The 22,420-nt window shown below is 35.2% G+C and overlaps 1 protein-coding gene and 1 long non-coding RNA gene across 24 annotated transcripts in view; one reads left to right on the top strand and one right to left on the bottom strand.

Moving 5' to 3' along the window:
* Window positions 1-22,420, bottom strand: part of RIMS1 (regulating synaptic membrane exocytosis 1) — a 496,468-nt gene that overhangs the window by 434,528 nt on the left and 39,520 nt on the right. The gene's annotated exons all lie outside the window — the stretch shown is intronic.
* Window positions 3,471-8,384, top strand: LOC116549744. Its single transcript, XR_004268038.1, has 3 exons — window positions 3,471-3,554; window positions 5,904-5,905; window positions 8,301-8,384. It is a non-coding gene; the product is annotated as an uncharacterized LOC116549744 (long non-coding RNA).

Raw genomic sequence — 22,420 nt, forward strand, 5'->3', positions numbered from 1 at the left:
ATGCCTTTCCTTAAACACTTATTGTTTTCTTGTGGCAAGAACATTTAAAATCTACTCTTTTAGCAATATTCAATTATAGGATGTATTGTTATTAACTGTAGTCACCACAATGTAATACAAATCTCTTAAACTAACTGCTCCTATCCAAATGAAATTTTATGTGATTTGACCAACATCTCCCCAATCCTCTCACCCACCCCTATCCTCTGATAACCACCATTTTATTCTTTGTTTCTGAGTTTGACTTTTATACTCCACATGTAAGTTAAATCATGTGGTATTTGTCTTTTTGTGCCTGGTTTATTTCAATTAACATAATGTTCTCCAGGTTGATCTCTGTTGTCAAAAGTGACAGGATTTTCTTTTTAAAGTGTGAACAGTATTCCATTATATATATCTCACATTTTCTTTATCCATTGATCTGTTAATTGACACAAGTTGATTCCATATCTTGGCTATTGTGAATAATGCTTCAGTGAACATGAATAATGCTTCAGAGTACAGATATATTTCACCAAACTGATTCCATATTTTTGGATATATATCCAATGGTGGCATTGCTGGATCATGTTACAGGTCTATTTTTAATCTTTTGAGAAATCTTCATACTGTTGTTTATAATGACTGTATTAATTTACATTCCTTCAACATTTAAAAAGGGTTCTCTTTTCTCTACATCCTTGTCAACACTTGCTACCACTCAATTTTTTTATATTAGCCATTTTAACAGTGTAAAGTGATATCTAATTGTGGTTTTAATTTGCATTTCCCTGAAGATTAGTGATGTTGAACATTTTTCACATACCTGATGGCCAGGTGTATGTCTTTTGAGGAATGTTTATTTAAATCTTTTGTCCGTTATTAATCAGGTTATTTGTATTCTTGCTATTGAGTTGAGTTCCTTTTATATTTTGGACACTAACCTTTTATCAGACATACAGTTTGCAAATATTTTCTCTCAAACCCTAGGTTGTCTCTTCACTCTGCTGATTGTTCTCTTGCCTGTGCAGAAGCTTTTTAGTTTGATTAGTTTGCTGTAATCCCACTTGTCTATTTTTTTTTTTTTTGCTTTCATTGCCTATACTTTTGGGATCATACTCCAAAATTATTTTCCCAGATCAATGTCACAAAGCTTTTCCTCCAAGTTTTCTTGTAATAGAGTTTCAGAGTCTTGCATTTAAGTCTTTAATTCATTTTGAGTTGATTTTTGTACATGGTGTGAAATGAGGGTCTAATTTATTTCTTCTTCCTGTGGGTATTTAGGTTTCCCAGCACCATTTATTGAAGAAACTGTCCTTTCCCCATTGTGTGTTCTCGGCATCTTTGTCAAGGACAAATTGATCATAAATGCATGAATTCATTTCATGCTCTTTATTCTGTTCCATTGGCCTACATGTGTATTTTTATGCCAGCAGTATGCTGTTTTGATTACTACAGTTTTGTGGTAAATTTTCAAATTAGATAATTTGATGGCCCTGGCTTTGTTCTTTTTGCTCAAGATTGCTTTGGCTAGTCGGGGTCTTTTGTGGTTTCATATGGATTTTAGAATTGTATTTTTCTATTTCTTTGAAAAGCATCATTGGAATGGATTGCATTGAATCTGTAAATAAGGTAGTATGAATATTAAAAAATATTAATTCTTCTAATCCATAAACACAGGTATCTTTCCATTTACTTGTGTCTTCTTCAATTTCTTAGATTAATGTTTTAAAGTTTTAAGTGCAAATATCTTTCACCTTCTTGGTTAAATTAGTATTTTATTTTTTGTAGCAAGTGTAAATTGGATTATTTTCTTGATTTCTCTTTTGGATATTGCCTTTGTATCATGTATCTTTACTAAATTCATTTTTGAGTTTGAACAGTTTTTTGAGGAATATTTAAGGTTTTCTGAAACTCCATCTTTACTAAAAATACAAAAATTAGCTGGGCATAGTGGCAGGTGCCTGTAATCCCAGTTATTTGGGAGGCTGAGGCAAGAGAGAGTCACTTGAACCTGGGAGGCAGAGGTTGTAGTGAGCCAAGATTCACACTTCAACCTGGGTGATAAGAGCGAACCGCCATTTCAAAAAAAAAAAAAAAAATTACATCATCTGCAAAAAAAGACAATTTAACTTCTTCCTTTCCAATTTGGATACCTTTTATTTCTTTCTTTTGCCTAATTGCTCTGGCTAGGGCATCCAATATTATGTTGAATAGAAGTGTTGTGAGTGGGCGTCCTTCTCTTGTTTCTGATCTTAGGAAAAAAAGCTTTCAACTTTTCACTGGTGAGTTTGTTAGCTATGGGCTTGTCATACATGATCTTTATTGTGTTCATATATTCACTGCTCTGAGGCCTGGGAGACTTACTTATTTGAACTGTGTCAATAGAATTCCCTTCCCTCTGGCTCTAGATTGGTCTTGCCAATGAGACAGACCCGCAGGGGAAATAGAAGATGGAGAGTGAGCTGGATGAGGTATTTATCTCCACAGCTCCCTGTCAGATCATGTACAAGTGTATGTCCTTCCAGTGCTGTGTCCCTTGACTGAGAGCTGCAACCCTCAACATCTCTTTCTTTCCCTGTAGCTATCTGTCTGATTTTCAGTATTCTTTCTCCTTATTCTTTCAGGCATAATCCTCTGCTGTTACTGGCTCTGAATTACTTCAACATCCTTTGCTACTTGTCCTAAATGCTGCCCACATTTTTGTAGTTGGTCTTTTTATTAAACTCTGTCCAAATTACCACTTTTTTCCATGCCATCTGTTTCCATGTAGAACCCTACTAGCACAAGAGATAATTTAGACAGAGGTCTTGAAAGTGTGCACATAGATCAGGAAAACATAAATGTTATACTTTTCTGCATGGGGCCAAATATCCCGGATCCTTCCCTTTACCATCTCTGTTACTACCTTAGACCCTTGTTACTACCTTTAAGGTAATAACTCAATTTCTAGAGAATTTACTGAAAGTCAGTGGCACATTGTCAAAAAAGAGCTTTATCTATAATCTAGATAAAGATCAATGTATGAGCTGAATGGCAGTTCATACATTGTAATATTTTAGCTGAGTATTCTTAGGTCGACATCTCACATGATTTCTATGTAGATCAAATGAGCTAAAGTCCAAACGCCAATGCTATGAATGGTTTTTATTGATACTGTTACTAAACCTTTAGCCTGTTTTTCACAAAAATTCCCAGCTTATTTCCCATCACTTTCTCTCACTTCCTCTCACTTCTCAATGGTCTCACTGCTCTTCTGCCTTACACCAGGATGGCAACTTCCCTTTCTCTTCCCTCTAACACCCACTTGACACCAACTCCACATTTTCTATTATTACTTCATCTTCCTTAACATAGTCTTCAGTCCCTCTCTCACATCAGAGTTAAGCAAAGCTTCCTAGAATGGTTGCATGTTATGCCCTGACAGGTGCTGGCTCCCGACACTGTGCCCCAGGTAGGAGGCTATGACCACAAGAGGAAGGGGTGCCTCTTCTTCTCTACGTGGTTCTATGCTTATACATCTATTTTCTAGCAATCTTTTGTTTTCAAAAATATGCACACAGCATTCAATACAAGTCTTAAGCAATAGAGAATCACATAAATATATATAGCCTAATTTTAAATACTAAGCATCTCATTAGTTAATTTTTGTAGTAAGACACATTGTAAAGATTTAAATAATATCTAATGCCTCTCAGATTTTATGTTAATCATAAGATTTTTACCATGTAATAGATGTAATGTTTAAAGTGTTTGACAGGCATCATCTATTTTAGGCATTATATTTTATGTAGGCATGATGTGTTCCAAGAAAAGTAAGTAAAAATGCTTAATTAAAACTGTTTTAAATGAATTTTATTACCTACATTCTGTGTTAAAATTTCTAAGTAAACAATTTTTATCTGTTGAATAATATTAAAATAAGTTTATCAGTTTGTAACTTCCTATCACTTAATAGACTGAAGCCATAAGACTATGGATTGGCAATTTTATATGTGAGGACTTCCTCTCAAAGAATGTATCATAACTTTAGTGTTCAAATATGCCATCGGAAAGCTGATATGCTGAAATGATTTGGGAGCAAAATAACTATGACAGTTACAAATTTGACATTTATAATAATTAACTGCTGCTTTTGAAAGGAAAACAAATGCTTATTGCCTATATTATACGGTACATGCTGAAGAAAGTTTAACTGCCCTTAAGTAACCAGCTTGCATTATGCCGCATTCACACTAACAGCCAGACCTTTGATGTGTACAGAATTACTGCATGATTAGAATTACTGATTATTAAAGCAGTGCTAAATTTGAGCACAAGTAAAATTCAACAAATTAAAGAGGAAAGTTTGTCCTTTCAAAAAGTGGCTTGTTCCTCATCCATGTGAAACATTTTTTTCACAAATCGCAAACTCTAATCCCTCTCAGAATGCTGAGTCTTTGGGCAAAAATGTGTTTAGGGAAATCCAGTGGGAAATATATAAAGTCGTCCCTCCTAGACAACCTTAAAATTAACAGAAATCAACAAATTGTTACCAAAGGAATCTTGTGATTGCTCACCAATATCATGGGTTTCAAATAGCTAAGCATAGTGAGAAAATAGGATAACCAAATTAGAAATTTACAGTCAAAGTTTGAGGGTACAATGTCACCTAAAAATAGCTCAAGCTACAAATGAAAATTAATTATTTACAACGCAGTTGCAGGTAAAAATTAGTTTTCTTTCTTTTCATAAAGACATGCCAGTACAATTTAGGAGTAATCATGATATGTGAGAACACATACAAATAAACTAGATAGTATCTTAACTTTTTAAAATACTAGTTATATATTTTGACTTACATCTTAACACATCTTTCCATTTTAGTACTCATTTTCCTTTTTTAAAGCGCAAGTATTTAAATACCTATGGTTAGTTTTAATATTTATATAAATTTACATTTAATATTTGTACACATTTTTCACCTAAAAGGTAGTGCTCAAAACTGGCGCATGTATGTTTAAGTAAATTGTCCATGGATAAACATAAATATTCAGAGATTCAGAAAAAAATTATAATTTACAAGCATCTAATTTTTATATGTGGTCTTCTTTTTTTTTCTTGATTCTAAGCTATGTTTTTAGTCACTTTTGATATCTTTTTAAAAAATGCCAGGTAACTTTTCTGATAATATGGTAATAGATTATACAATTTTAAAAAAACAAGCAAAAACCCTCCAGGAATCTAAAAAAGCTACCTGTATCTGTGTTGCTTAACAAATGTTACAATTATATGTAGCATAAAACTATAAACATAATATATCACATACATAAAATATGATGCAGAAAAATAAGAAAGTATTTTACTACACATGTTTGAATATTCTGACATCCAAATAAAAATTCCAATTGCCTAAGTATATGTAACATATATATAAACCAAGGGAAATGACCTCTACTAAAAATATTTAACTAAATTTAGAGTGATCAATTTTAGGTGTCATTTATAACCTAAATGAATCCTGTCCATGAAGTCTAGTCAAGTGAGGATTTAAGCAGTTAATTTTTAATTCTTACATTAATAACACAGAAATGAACATAGAATTAGTTGCCTGACTCAGTTTTAACAGTCATGGAGTTACCTCTATTGCCTTACACACAGTCAATGATCGCCATGTGCTATGATTAAGGCCAGGACAAGGATTTCACGAAGATCTGCATAATACAAGAAAGTACTCTCAGCCTCCACACTGGCACCATGGTGGTGCATACTGTCCCTCCTCAACATTCTAAAGCATAGTACCAGAAAACCCAGAAGGAAAGGGAAAGAAGATAACTTGACCACTCAGTGCCTACACCACACATTTACCAAGGATTTGTTCTTTCGAAGGCAAGGTGTCAACTGGCCGAAAAGAGTGTTGTAGAACTGGCATCAAATTGGAAGAGTAGTGATGGGAAGCGATTGTTAATTTCCTGTATGGACCTGGACTCCCTATTCTATAACAGGAAGCCTAGGCTTGCCTTGGATTGGTGTAGCACACGGTCAAAAGCTGTAATGTGTAAGTTCTGAAAGATAATGTCCCATGAAAACCAAGCAGACAGTTCAACACAAGTTTTACTCAGAAGAATCTGGGCAGAGAAGCAGTAAGTAGGAGTGAGACAAGTAGATTCAAAGCAGACATAACAATATGGAGCGAAAGACTGGATCCAAGGGCTGGAGACATTGTGGGGGAAAGGGCTGACTTCTGTGCAGCAAGAAACAGAAGAAAGGATGAGGGAACTCAGAAGATGGCATAAGAGGGGGAAGAACACCCAGCGTAATAGACCACAGCAAAAAAATAAAATCAAATTGCTCATCAAAAATGAGGAACAAGAAATGGAAATAAAATATGGAAAGTAAAATAATAACAGAACAATATTTATAACACACTTCTATGTAAAGAAGCAGGTGATAATGGATATTACAATTATGATTGCCACTTTTGAAAAACAAAAAATGTGTATAACTAGCAAAAGATGGGGTAGACAAATTCAACAGAATGCAAACAGTAATTATCTTTGAGTAGTTGGTAAATTTTATTCTCTCTCACTTAGTTTAGGTATAATACTTTTATACAATAAAAATTATTTTTAAATTAGAAAGACACTTATTCATAAAAAGAATAAATGGACAATTACAGAGCTTTATATGGCGAATAAAGTACTGAACAAAATATGCCATGGTGGGGGAAAAAAAAAAACTTCATTGATACATCATGATATAAGTAAAGAGGAACTGGATTTGTCAAAATCATAGACCTGAACAAGCCAGCCTTAAAACTTAAAAAGTTCTCCTCAACTTGACTAAATTTTCAACAGGTTTCTTGCTGACTATGGGACCCTGACTTCCCATTTCTCAAAGCATTTACTTGTAAAAACTTGCAATTATAAACTATTTCTCAGTCCTTTTGAGACATAAATCTTCTGAGCCTTTTGCCAGTTTCATAACACTAAAATATCTTTTTCAAGGACCTGGGAGCCATCCCTTTGAAATATAATATTCATAGAAGATAGTGTCCCTTCTCCCTTCTCTGTGAGTATGGGGAAACCTAACTTCCATTAAGTGCCAATTAGCAGACACAGATGGCCTAATACCATTGGTCAACCTGCCTCCCCAAATCTTTCATCACTTTTCCATGAGCTCACACTAGCACTTGAAAATCCTTCTGCATTTTGTTTAAGCAGAATTCAGTTCAATCTCTCACCCCTATTGCAATAGCTTTAACCCTTATTGCAATAGTCTTGAATAAAGTTTTCCTTGCCCATTTAACTCTGCACAGTACATTTTTCTTTGACAGACAACACTTTACTTGTGGGCAAGTTTACTGTGTTTTTAGAAGCACTCTCTGACTCATTCTATGAGATTGGGTAGTTCAGCATTCTTCTTTATTCTTCCATCCATGTAACCATATTGATATAGTCATATCCTAAGCTTTAAATTTTTGCAGGGAGTTTAGATTTTTGTTGGATGCCATGGGTCAGCTCTGTGTTTACCATAATTTCCAGTGAGGTATTGAAAATTCTGCCGGCTGACAGTACAGTAACATTTTGTTTCATCTTTGGACATGTGCTACTATAGAAATGCTTGTGAAAGGAGCAAGGACACAAATATGGATGTGATTGAAAGAAATAATTCTAGAATCTCAGTTACAATGCCATCCTATAGACCCAAACACTGCTGTAATTCCTGGTAAGAATGATCATTATTACTTGAGTAATAATGATTACTTAATAAAAATTAAGGAACAGACACCATCCTTCATGACAATGGACTCTAATGTTCATAGCAACACAGTGAGGTCAATATGGTGACTCATCATTCACATAAAAAATTAAAAATCAGAGAACTTTATTAATGTGCCTAAGTTCACATAGATACTTAGTAGCAGAGCCGGTATTTAATTCCAGGCCTAGTAGCTCCATTTGCCACTATGTGGTTATTTTAAATTGAGTATTTATCTCAGGAGGCCAAATTAGAGTTAGTATTATTAACCACTGTTTGAATGTCTCCTCCAAAACTCATATTGTAACTTAATTGCCATTGTAACAATATTAAGAGGTAGAACCTTTAAGTGGTTATTAGGTCATGAAAGCTCTGCCCTCATGAATAAATCAGATCCATTGTAATGGAGTTTGGTCCCCTTTATCCCTCTCTGTCTCTTGCACTCTCCCTATTTGATGCCTTCCACAGTCTTATGATATAGCAACAAGGCAATTGACCAGGTGCAACCCCTCCATCTTGAAATTCTGAGCCTTCAGAATTGTGAGACAAATATATCTCTATTTTTTAAATAAATTATCTAGTCTGTGGTATTCTGCTATAGCTGCAGAAAGCAGAGTAAGAGAGAAAATGGGTACTAGAAGTGGGCTTGTTGCTATAACAAATACCTCAAAATGTGGAAGCAGCTTTGGAACTGGGTAATGCATACAGATTGGAAGAAATTGGAGAAGTAGGATATAAAAAGGCTGTATTGACAGAAGTAGACCAAAAAGACTGATCCCGGTTAGAGGTCGGAAGAGGAGAGCTGTATGAAAAGTCTCGAACTTGTTAAAGATTGCTATGTGATTGGAATGTTGATAGAAACATTCCTATGACATCTCAGATGGTACTAATGAACAAGATATTGGAAACTGGAGTAAAGGCCATCTTTGTAATATAATTTCAAAGAACTTGGCATCATTGTGTCCAAATCCTAGGAGTCTATGGATTGCACAATTTAAGAGAGATAAATTAGGATATCTGGTAGAAGAAATACCTAAACAGCAAAATATTCACCATTTAGGCTGCTGGGTAACTTCTTTTAACTGCATACAGTGACATGTGAGAGGAAAGAAATGGCTTAAAGACAGAATTTATAACTTAAAAGGAAGTAGAATGAAAAGATTTGGAAAATTCACAGCCTGACCATGTAAAGAGTGAAAAGATGTTTTTAGTAGAGCAAACCAAGGGTATGATCAAAGGACTATTTGATAGAAAGGTAAGTATAGAGAAAAGGAAGACAGGTACTATGTCTTCATAAAAACAATAGGAGAAAGACCCTGAAAGCTTTTCAGAGACATTCAAGGTTGCCCCTCCCATCACAAGTCCAGAGCTGCAGGAAGGCAGAAAAGTTTTAGTGGTTGGGCCTACCGTACCCGCCCTGTTCATTCCCCAGAGCCACCTGAGGTTTCTGCTCCCTTAATTCTGGCACAGTGCTCTGTGGCCACTCTAGCCACAGCTCATGCATGTCCAGCTGTGGCTTGACCTGCCACTCTGAAAGGTACAAACCATAAATATGAATGGTATCCATGTGGTGCTAATTTTTCAGGCATGTGGAATGCAACAGTTGTGTAGGCATAATGTCCCCTACCTAGATTTCAAAGAATGTCACAGACAAAAACTATTGCGGGATAGTACCATCACAGAGAGCCACTACCAGGGCAATGCCAAGTGGATATGTGAAGTCAGAGATGACACAGACTCCCCACAATGGCAATATTTAGTGGAGCCATAGAGCAAGGTCACCTCAGAGATCTTAGAACAGTATATCCACCACCAGCATGCAACTCTAGCATGGGAAGGCTACACACATGACTCCAACCTATACCTGCAGTGTGACCTGGTAGTGGGACATGCAGTCAATGGAGATCATTCACCAGTTTTCATACTAAATTTTGTTTACCCTTTTGGGTTTTGGACTTACTTGGCATTAGTTACGCCTTTATTCTTGCCTATATCTCCCTTTCGGATTGAGGATGTTTATCCTGTGCCTGTCTCACCATTGTATTTTGGAAGTAGACAACAGGTTTGATTTCACAGCTAGAGGGAATTTGCCTCAGGATGAATCATGCCTTGAGTCTCACCAATATTTTATTCAGATGAAACTCTAGACTTTGTACTTTTGAGTTGAAGCTGGAATGAGTTAAGATTCTAGGGACTAATGGGATGGAATAAATATATTTTGTATGTGAGAAGAATATGAGTTTTGGGGGTCAGGGGTGGAATTATATGGCCCTCTTCATAACCTATGTTGAAATATAACAGGCATTGAAACAGTATTAAGAGGTAGAACCTTAAAGATAGGATTAGATCATGAGCCTCTGTCCCCATGAATGGATTGATGCCATTATCACAGGAGTTTGGCCCCTATTTTCCCTCTCTGTCTTATGTACTCTCACCTTCTCTCACCATGTGATGCCTTCTGCGATGCTATGATGCAGCAAGAAGGCCCTCACTAGGTCTGGCCCCTTAATCTTAAAATTTCCACCTCTGGCCAGGTGTGGTGGCTCATGACTATAATCCCAGCACTTTGGGAGGCCAAGGAAGGCAAACTGCTTGAGCCCAGGAGTGTCAAACCAGCCTGGGAAATGTGGCAAAACCCTGTGTCTACAAAAAAATACAAAAATTAGATGGGCATGGTGGCGTGCACCTGTGGTTTCAGTTACTCAGGATTCTAAGGTGGGAGAATTGCTTCAGCCTGGGAGGTTGAGGCCACAGTGAGCTGTGATTGTACCAGTACACTACAGCCTGGGTGACAGAGTAAGACTCTACCTTGAAAAAATTAAATTTTAAAAATTAAAAATAAAATTTCCATCTACAGAACTGTGAGCCAAATTCATTTCTATTCTTTATAAATCACCTATTCTGTGGCATTCTGGCATAACAGCAGAAAATGGACTAAGACACTGGTCTCCATTAGTTTGACTTTGAAAAGTGCTTGCCTCTGTTAAGTCTACACAGGTAAATTGAGACAGAAAAGCCAACCGTTACACTGGCTAACAAGAAAGCACCGACCACAAGCTGGTGAGACCAAAGAGGTAAGCCAGAGAGTGATACCTCTTCATAAGCTCTTCCAGATTCCCAGAGTTCAACAGCAGAGCTGGACAGTGACAGAAAGTTAATATTTTAGTCTTCCTGACTGTGAACCATTGGATCACACCACTGTTCATCTGATGATTAAGACAACTGCAAAAAGGACTTGGGGAGTGACTTCTAATTCCACTGTACACACAACCCTCTTTAGCAAAAGTGGGCTTTACAGGGCTTCCTATTCGCAATCACTTTTACAAAATAGATGTAGCACTGAATAGAAGAGTAGTTAGCAGAAGGTACTTTATTCCCCAAAGCTGTAAACAATCTTCCAAAATTTCTCTCATCTACCAGATCATTCTCTAAACTCAGCTGTTTGCGTGCTTAATTCCAACACAAAAACACAAAAATCTAGGGCAGGTTCCATAGAGGAAGCTCTATTTTCTTTCTCAACATAATACTGTTAATTGTTCTAACTTACTGTTTCCAAAAGGAAGAACTGAACTAAACATTCTGCTTTTGTGTGGGCATTTTATTGCCTTTCTGTTGATTGTTTTTGCTTTAAGTGGTATAGGGAGGCAGCTGGTTAACTAATCCACAGGTACAGAACCCTTTTACTCACACTTTACAGTCGTCAAGTTAGTGCCTTGTAACCATCCCTCACAATTTCCTTTTCTTCACATTTAAAACTGTTCTATTAGCACCCAAAGGATACAGTCACTGGGATTTCTCAGTATTTTCTTTCTGAGATGTGAACTGGAGAAGTTACCTGGTCAGCTTCCAGCATAAACAGCCATGATTAACTTTTCAAATAGTTCATATTTTCAGTTTTGATTTTTTGGTGCTCCCAATGAAAGATTACTTCAAGAAAATTTCTATGTCAATAATATTTTAGAAAAAAAAAAGCCAAAATCATGAGAGGGAGATTTTGAAATTGTGTTCACAGAATCTATTTTAAACTTTTAGTCATGGCTTTGACAGGACAGGAGTAAGTCAGACAGTTCCTGCAGCCCTTGGTTACAACTCTTATCTGTTCACATTTTCAAGGGCATATCAGGATAGGTCTGAGTCCAGACAGAATAGATAGAGCAATAAATAGGAAGAGCGACAAAAAGCAAATGGGCCAGAGGGAAAATATTTATACAAGCAAGAACAAGCTGTTTTGTTCCTTTAATTTGCCCAGCTACCACATCTACACCAAACCATATTTGTCCAAGAAAACCCTATGCTTTTTAAAACATTTTAAAACAGAGATTATGTGATTATAAATTTTCATGATTTTTTTCTTATCAAAATGAAGACAAAATGTGAAAATTTATGACAGAAAAATTATTCATAACACTTAAATCAGGTAAGACTGTGTCTGACATACTATTAATTGATACACATACATTATCTTGTCTTGCTTACAGAATAGATATGGGGTTGGTGGAAAGGAAATACTTTTGCCTCATCAATCCATATGACTTGATAAAATATTCACTCTTCATCTCTGTTTGAATTTAACAGTTTTCAATACAATACCTAACTTAGTCTTTGAGAAGTGAAAAAAAAGGTATAATTCTTTACGTTAATTTCTGTTTCACTCAGAATTGCAAGAAAAGCTCCAAGTAAACCAATCCATCTGTGTACCTTAGGCTGCTGCTTTCTCTCTGTATATACTTTTTTTTTTTTTCACTCAAACTGCACTTATTTGTCTTTTTATTCAGCTTGCTTACTTTATCAAATGCTGGTCTCAATGCTAAAAACAGTTCAATTTTAGAGTTTTAATTCTGAATTTTATCACACCCCTATTGTTACAGGCGAACATACACGCACACATGAACACAAATACAGGTTAATTCTGGAAGAAAAAATGGTGGCTTTTCTACAAATATAATTCAGGGCATTTATGAATAAACATAATAATAGAGCTCTCCAATAACCGCATAGATGTGCTAATGAAACACACAGGTGTGCTTCAGACATTTAGCACTAAACAGCAGGAATTTGGTGTCATTTGATAGTTACTCCTACGAGTCTGAGTCCAGGATCAAAGTCTGCATTAACTTTTTTTCCTCTTCAATTAGCCAGCACTAATATAATCCAGCTACCATAAATTCTCCTTCCTTCCCACAATGACTAATCTATAAATCTCAGTAATGCTAGCAATGCCCACCTTCAATTAGTGTGATTAGTGAACTACTGTATTCATCTCAAAAGATAAACATATGGTAACTAAAAGATAACGGTTAAGTAAAAAATATTGAAGGGTGCTAACATTACAACCTAAAAACAAATGTATAACAGCATTAGAAGTTACAGTGACAAGCAGGGGTAAACAGCTAGGGAAGGTGACTGAGTACAGTAGGGTATTTTTAGGTAGATAATTGTAATACTTGAAAGCTGACAAACTGTGATTCATCACAACCTATATTCAGTGTTAATATGTTCCATATTTATTTCTGGGTTTTATGTTAGGCGCCAAGAGTTTTCAAACCACTCTGACTATAAACTCGAAAACAAAGACAACAGTTATGTGTTTTAAATGATTTGCGGAAGCAAATACCAGAGGTAATGCTGGGTCAAGTTGATATAAAAGTGCTCTAGGGAACTCTTGGAATTTAATTTTAACTGAACTAAGCACACAGTGATGCTCATCCTTTTACTCCCACATCCTAGATCTTCTGCACAGGGTTCAGAGAGAACTTAAAACTGTACTTGCCATGGAAACTTGAGGAGGTGGGAGAGCTCTCCAAGCACTAACTCAAGTATACTTCTACCTGCAATCATCAAAGTTACGGATTTTCCTTACTCCAGTAAGACCCACAAAGTAAAAGGTTCAGGTTGGACTTCTGTTTTGCATATTGTATTTTTATAAAATTATTAAATAATTGGTGGAGGTGGTGGCTCACACCTGTAATCCCAGCACTTTGGGAGGCTGAGGTGTGCAGATCAGGAGCTCAGGAGATCAAGACCATCCTGGCTAACACAGTGAAACCTTGTCTCTACTAAAAATACAAAAAAAAAAAAAAAAAAAATACAGCTGGGTGTGATGGCATGCACCTGTAGTCCCAGCTACTTGGGAGGCTGAAGCAGGAGAATCGCTTGAACCTAGGAGGTGGAAGAGGTTGCAGTGAGCCCAGATCATGCCACTGCACTCCAACCTAGGTGACAGAGTAAGACTCCATCTCAAAATACATATATATTTTTTTAATAAATATATTATGTATATTATACAATTTAATATATCTTTTAATTAAACAATTAAAATCTATTACAATTAAAAAAGATATATTATAATTAAATAATTAAAAGATAAATTGTTCCTAAGATTTGAAATTATTTCCAATAGCTAGTAATTGGATGGTATCAGCTCTGGAATGACTGTGTTAGGATGGAAATCTAATTGGAAGAGAGTCCTATGAAACTGTTTTGAAGCTAATTTCACATTTTATTTTAATAAAATTGTGTGTGTGTGTGTGTGTGTGTGTGTGTCTGAGGAAGGGCAGACAGACGTTTATTTGAAGGAAGTGGGGCAGCTAAAATCCTCTCCCCCACAACATCTCTTCTCTCTGCCACTGCTATTTTTGTCTTAAAAATTCAAAGGAAAATTACATATCAATTTTTAGAAAAGTCCTTTTCCGGTCGGAAGCATTGGCTCATGCCTGTAATTCCAGCACTTTGGGAGGTCGAGGCGGGCAGATCACCTTGAGGTCAGGAATTCGAGACCAGCCTGGTCAACATGGTGAAAGCCCGTTTCTACTAAAAATAAAAAAATTAGCCAGATGTGGTGGCATGCACATGTAGTCCCAACTACTCGGGAGGCTGAGGCAGAAGAATCACTTGAACCCAGGAGGCAGAGGTTGCAGTGAGCCGAGATCACACCACTGCACTCCAGCCTGGGCAACAGAGTGAGACTCCATTCCCCACCCCCTGAAAAAATCGATTTCCGTTTCCAGTGTAATGCAGATGGTCAATACAGAGATGCATGTTTCTCCACAATAACAGAATATTTTGTCAGATAATTGCAATTACTATTTGTTGAACAAATAATATAGATGAGAACATCTACTATGTGCCAGGCACCATGGTTGACTCCGTGATATACAGACCAATGACTCAGCAAACCAGAGTCAACTGGGGAGAAAAACAAGAAAACTTATGGAGAAAAGAGTGGGATGATTAATGCTGAGGTGAAAACTGGCAAACCTACTAGGGTACATGAGAAGATACCTCAGGTAGAAGTAGAAGCAGAGGAGGTTTCACAATAGACATAGCCCCAGAAATTAGTCTACTTCTCTTTCCCAATTTTTCTGCCCTTTACTGCTTCCTGTTCTATCCTCTTTCTCTTTATCTTCTATCTTACTCCCTACTCTCCCATTCTTTATGTATATCTGAAGCACTGATGATATGCCTTTGATAAGAAGAAGTACAAATCACTAGACTGCAAATTCCTTGAGGGGACAGATTATTGTCCATTTGGGTCACTATTATATCCTTTACTGCCTAGAATAACACCTTGCACATAAGTATATGTTCAGTAAAATTTATTTCAAAAAGGAATATTAGGAGCCCAGTGAAGAATTTTAAATTTATGTTCTTTTTGCTCCTCTATCATTTTTTATACTTTTTTCCAAACATGTCACTTTTAGAAAGTTTCTTCCCTCAAATTAACATTACTCCCAATCTCACTCCACCAAATTTTATTATGGCATCTTCTAACTTACAAGTGATTTTTAAAAAATACAGCCAGGCATGGTGTCACATGCCTGTAGTTCCAGCTGCTCTGGAGGCTAAGGGTGGAGGATTGCTTAAGCCCAGGAGTTAGAGACCAGCCCGAGCAACATAGTGTACGGTAAAACCCCATCTCTTTATTTTTATTTTTATTTTAAGTTCAGGAGTACAAGTGTAGGTTTGTTACACAGGTAAACTTGTGTCATGGGGGTTTGTTTTACAGAATATTTCATCACCCAGATTTTAAGTCTAGTATGCTTTAGTTATTTTCCCTGATCTTCTCCATCCTTTTGTCCTCTACCCTCTAAAAGGCCCAGTGTGTTTTGTTTCCCACTATGTGTTCATGTATTCTCATCAGGTAGCTCCTACTTATAAGTGAGAATGTGCAGTAATTAGTTTTCTGTTCATGACTTGGTTTGCTAAGAATAATGGCCTCCAGCTCCATCCATGTCCCTGCAAATAACACAATCTCATTCTTTTTATGGCTGCATAGTATTTCGTGGTTATATGCACCACATGTTTTTATCCAGTCTATCATTGATGGGCATTTAGATTGATTCCATGTCTTTGCTATTGTGAATAGTGCTGCAATGAACATACATGTGCATGTGTGTTTATAATAGTATGATTTATATACCTTTGGGAACATACTCATTAATGGGGTTGCTGGGTCAAATGGTATTTGTCTTTAGGTTTTTGAGGAATCGCCACACTGTCATCCACAATGGTTGAACTAATTTACACTTCCACCAACAGTGTATAAGCTTTCATTTTTCTCCACAACCTTGCCTGTATCTGTTATTTTTGGACTTTTTAATAATAGTCATTCTGACTGGTGTAAGGTGGTATCTCACTGTGGTTTTGATTTGCGTTTCTCTAATAATCAGCAATGTTAAACTTTTTTTATATGATTGTTGGCTGCATGTATACCATTCCAGGACATAGGCACACGGAAAGATTTCATGACAAAGAAGCCAAAAACAATTGCAACAAAAGCAAAAATTGACAAATGGGATCTAATTAAACTAAAGAGCTACTGCATAGCAAAAGAAACTATCAATAGAGTAAACAGACAAACTACAGAATAGGAGAAAATTTCTGCAAACTATGCATTCAACAAAGGTCTAATGCCCAGCATCTGTAAGAAACATACACAAATTTACAAGAAAAAAACAAAGAACCCCATAAAAAAGTGAGCAAAGGACACAAACAGACGCTTTTCAAAAGACCTTGTCTCTTAAAAGAAAAAAATCCATGGCATGTTGTAGAAGATTTGAATGTCAAACTGTTTCCTTGAATGACACTCAGTAGTCATCACTAATGATGAATTTGTTATTATTGCTATTAGATGACAGATAATTTAATATGTCTGCAAATGGCTATTTTTCAATTCCTCTATACATGGTAGAGCCTACTAATTGAAAATAAGGTTGCGTTTCTTTGGGTCAAATCTTATATTCCTGTGAGATTTTCTTGCTGTTCTTTTTTATATTTCATAAGCATATGTAAATTAGAGTTTTGATGTAAATGCCCTGTATTTAAATATATGACATTAAGCAAGTATTTCTCCTGAGGTCTTACATGACCGCTTTAAATGCAAAATAATTTGATGAAATTATTTAGGGCTTCTTATTTTTGAACTGGAAAGCATTAAGTTCCTTAAGGGTCAATGTATTTGAGTTTGGGGTTTTAAATAGCAATTATACATGAATACATGAAACTATGAATACAAAAATCTATTCCAAGTGTCAAAAACACTAGTGTCAATAATATATATTTAGTTATATCAGGCTTCATTTCTATTTTTAGTGGCTTCATAATATAAAAGGGTCAATATGAGGCCAATCTCTGCTTTGCATATTGAGCGGATGCTGGTCTTTGTGCTTATACTGGTTCTGCTTTTAATCCATTCTGACTTTTCCAGTTCTGACCTTTACCTTAATAAAATTTAAACACTTATACCAGATATCTTCAGATTTGGGCTGTGCTAACATCATTTCCATTTGTAAATCTTCAGGAAAGCTTCAGAACGTAGGAGGAAGATAGTTTTGATTTTCATTATGAAAAGGTATTTTGAGTTTGCCAAAGAAAAGGGAACTCGGAGAGGACACATACTTGGACCTGATTCACTAAAAAACCAGTAAAACGTTATACGTAAGAGCAGCAGAAAAGAAATTAATGGAGCCTGGATTCTGATCATAGCTTATAGCCATCAAAGTAACTACCTGTTGGGCTTCAGTTTTCATCTATAAAACAAGGTAATGGACTGACCAATGTAAGAATTCTGATTCTACAAAATTTTCAGACCTTCTAAAATCTGAAAGACTATCATAACAAAAATGATACCAAGTTTTACTGAATTTCAGGTTTTATTATAAAAACCTTATTGTTAATCATGTTTGTTATGTTAATTTTAAAAATATTCTAAAATAAATTAAGATGGAAGATATCATATTTAAATAGTCTTGAAATATGTCTCTAAATATTAGAACTTTTCTTAATGCCACCAGTTAGCATTATTACATTACTCTTCTGTCGTTTTCTCAGTAGGCACAGAGTGAGAAAAAGTATTGGTAGAAATAAGAATACAACAAAATAATGAACTATAAACATTTCAATAGGTCACCTAGTTTATTTTCTTTTTTACATATGCATATTTTCATGCTTTCACACGTTTATTCCCATTCACTTGGGACTTTCAGGATTCACACAATAAAACCAAGTTTATCTTAATCTGATAATATTTGTCCATCATCTGTATAACGTCATTGACCATTAAAATATTACTCACTATTTCCTCAAATATACAAATAAAAGTTTTCAAAACTAGGCTGAAATATTCTGTTTTTCTTTCTCAGACAATTGGAATAGATAATCCATGCTAAGTTTTACAGAGTACTGGAGCACATCAGAATCATTCTTCTTCTTTCTCACACCATGCCAGTCCCATTAATTTTAATATTAGATGTTAAACATGATAACTTTCATCTATTTCACTGTCTCCATTGAATTTACAGTTTTCTTATAATTTATGGTTTTCAAAACCTCCCTCCAGTGCTGAACTGACCCAGATCTTTTATATTCTATCTTCATTCCATGCCAAATCTTCTCCCTTCTTATTAAAATGGACTTCATGAGAACCAAGTCTCCTTTGAATGATTTCCTGCCTAAATATGAGACAGACTTTTCAGAATAGTATATACTGGTTTTCTCTCTTACTAAAAAATGTGCTCACTAACTTGTTAAATAGTCTTTTTTATCTTCAATAATTTTATTTATTATTATCATTTTCTCACACTTTCCCCCATTTGATTTCTCCAAATAAAATGTGCTTTGTTCTAAATCTGGCATATAAGAGTTTTAAAAAATGCAAAACAAAAGCTATCTGCTCCCATGCCATAACCTCTATTCTCTGATTACCTTCTACCTTCCTTTGAATGACCGCAGTGTTAGTCATTAACTCAAGGACCCAATACTGACCAATCACCAACTGTGTCGGCTCTATACCTGACCCTAGGAACACAGCATGAATTGAAACAGGCTGAAGGTCTGCTCTCATGGAGAGTACCTCTACCAGGGAAGAGAAACATGAATTAAATAATTATGAAAAGACAGCAACAACAGAAAACAGACAATGCAACCCAGACAAGGGCTAAGAAGGAGAGGTGCCCACAAACTATTACAGGAGGCAACAGGACCAGCAGCAAGATGCTGCAATTTCTCTCTTTACTTCCACTAACCAAATTAAGCCTGACAATGGAGCCTTTCAGTCTCTTACCAACAAATAGCGCTATGTGAGCATGTTTTTCACATACAGTAAATTCTTGATGACACATTAACTTGTTGAAATTTTTCCTCTGAGATTTATTAATTTTTTTCCTGCTTCCTCTCTATTTTTCTCCAGGAAACATCTCATTCAAAATAAGCTATCTGAGTCAGTGATTTTCAACATCGGCTGCACATTACAATCATCTAGACGACTTTACTAAGCCCAGGTTCCACGTCTTGGAGATTCAAATTCAATTGATGCAGGCTGGGAATCAAGACCTTTAAAATCTAATGTGTAGTTAAGATTGAGAAACACAGCTGTATGCAGGGCTCTCTAGAAATTCAAGGACTTGAAGAAAAAAAAGTATTAGTTAATTTTCAGTCAAAATGATAGATTAGTAAAGAATATGTAGATATGTTATTTGAGTGAAATTTTAGTTTATACATGTTCTTTTCATCATGTTCTTATAGAAAAGAACAGGTATAAACCAAAATTTCCTATAACTCAGTAAATAATATTGATTATAATATACCCTCCATAGGATAATCAGACAAAAGTTGGTAAAAATCAATTCAAATTTAATCAGTTTAGAGGATATACGTAGAAAGATGGACTTTGAGTGTTATTTCAAATAATGAAAAGGGAAAACTATCAATAAATAATTGGTTAAATAAACATTGTTACATGAAGAAAGTAACATTAAAAATAATGTCATTCTACATATTCTGAATAAAAGGATGATCAGAGTATACTGTTCAGTCCTTTAAAAGTCAGATTTCAGAAGATTTTAATGAAATTATTTATCTGTTGTATCTATATGTGTATATAAAGATGTACATATAAATACTTATAAATTTGTTTATATATGCAAAGAATGTCTGTAATCATCACATACTTTTCTGCAGAATGTGACTGAGGCAGGGCAAAGAGTTTATCTTTTCATTCATACACTAACATATTGCTCAGCTGTTTCAAAGAATGAACATGTATTCTTTTATTTGAAAAATGTAACATTCTGATTTCTGCAATTCCTGCAGAGCTTTCTAGCTTGTGAAAAATATGAACTTTCTAGCTTGTGAAAAATATGAAGATTCCTCTATGATTTTTCAACCATTAAATAACTGTAGAATTCTGTAAAAGTTTGTGTAGTTTCAAAAATAAAATTGGCAAGTGGAAATTTATAAATGCTTTCTGAATACTAGGCAAGTAATGTTATTTTTCAAATATTATAAACTGGTCTTTAATTATTTTATTTTAATATATGCAGTTTTAGGATAGTGATGCTAATACCTGCATCCTTTTTTAAAGTAATGATAAAGTTCAAAAAATAAGAGCTAACCATTACTTGGTATGTGGCCAGAATATTAAGGAGTATAGATTTCCCTAGAAATTAAACAATATCTTTAAGTACCATTCAATAATATATTTCCCTGCTATGTAATAAAAATAATCCTAACATATTTTCATACAGTTAAGTTCATAGTCATATATTTCATACTGTATGCCCTTGAGAATTTCAATGAATTTTGTCTAATCAGTCAATTAATAACATCTGCCTTTATTCAGCCAAGACTAGCCTTTCAATTCCAACTCACTGTGACTTTTTAAATTCATCACAGGATACACTTATACATATTCAACATTGTTTGAGTTTATTATGTTATGCAGTTAACTGTAATAATTTTACAAACCATTGCACAAAACTGCAGTAACAAGCAAGAAAACTGTGAATCAGTCAGGTCTAAATACTCCAAATGTCTTTATCCTTCAGAGCAACTCCATTAAGTTTATATTTAAGTAGCCATGTTCTGTCAATTTAAAACAGAAGGTTGCTGAAGGTAAAAGTAGAGTGGTACATGGGTATTGAGAAAGATTTTTGTCTTCTCCCCATATTCCTATCTTAGATTGAAAACATATATGGATAAATTTTTAATTGCCATTCATTTCTTTTAAGATTTCTTCTGCCTTCTTTCTTCACCTCTAATCAATTCAGAAAAAGTTAACTTTGGAATGGCACTACCTTGGAATGGCAATATGACAAAATGAAAAGAACACTGACTTTGGATACAAACAGACTCAGGATATAGCTTGGTTTGCCATTTATTGGATGCAGGAGGTTCACTCTGTTTTATAATATCTGAAATGAAGTTAATAACACCTATTCATCCTTGTATTCTACACTCAGGACAATGCTTATTCTCTCTGCTGGTCTAGGTGGTATTTAATAAATACTATATCCTGCTTTTGGAAAACGATATCACAAAAAAAACTATGTAGTTAAAATTCATATCATGACTAATACAAAAGTTATTAGGCTGTTGTTAAGTAGAAGTGTTTGGGCTGCTGTTATATCTTGAATTCTATAATTGGTTTACTCATTAACTTAATTGAGGGGTATCAACTATATCCCTGAAGTAAGTAATAGCAATATTTGGTCTTTGATTATATTAAAGAAATTAGAGACAGGTTTGGATTTGTTTGTACAATACCAAGCAGAGATTGATGTGGACACTTAAAGATTAAATCAGCTTTATATAGATGATTTTATAGCAAGGTTTTAATGTGTGTTATATTCTTTCATATTTGAAAATATTGGATCTTTAAGTCTGTGTCATTTTTAATGTGACCTAAGATGGAAGACATTTGTATAGATAAACATGGGTAAGTTACCTGGAAGAGAAAAATATTTTGATTGTAACAATTCAAAGTTCATATCTAAATTTACTGAGTTAATTGGCCACTTTATCAATTCTCTATCTAACAGATTAAACATATAATAGAATCTTTGGTTAATATTTTAAAAAGCACCAGAAGGTCGGGGCACAGTGGCTCATGCCTGTAATCCCAGCACTTTGGGAGGCCAAGTTGGGAGGATCATGAGGTCAAGTGATAGAGATCATCCTAGCCAACATGGTAGAAACCCATCACTATTAAAAATACAAAAATTAGCTGAGCGTGGTGGCATGCACCTGTACGGCTACTTGGGAGGCTGAGGCAGGAGAATCGCTTGGATGCAGGAGGCAGAGGTTGCAGTGAGCTGAGATTGTGCCATTGCACTCCAGCCTGGGCAACAGAGAGAGACTTGGTCTCAAAAATAAAAAAAGCACCAGAAACATCAGCTTTAAAACCACTAAGATTTAAGAGTGTACT

Source organism: Sapajus apella, unplaced genomic scaffold (genome assembly GCF_009761245.1).
Source record: "Sapajus apella isolate SASKATOON/1434 unplaced genomic scaffold, GSC_monkey_1.0 scaffold6, whole genome shotgun sequence".
Taxonomy (NCBI): Eukaryota; Metazoa; Chordata; class Mammalia; order Primates; family Cebidae; genus Sapajus; species Sapajus apella.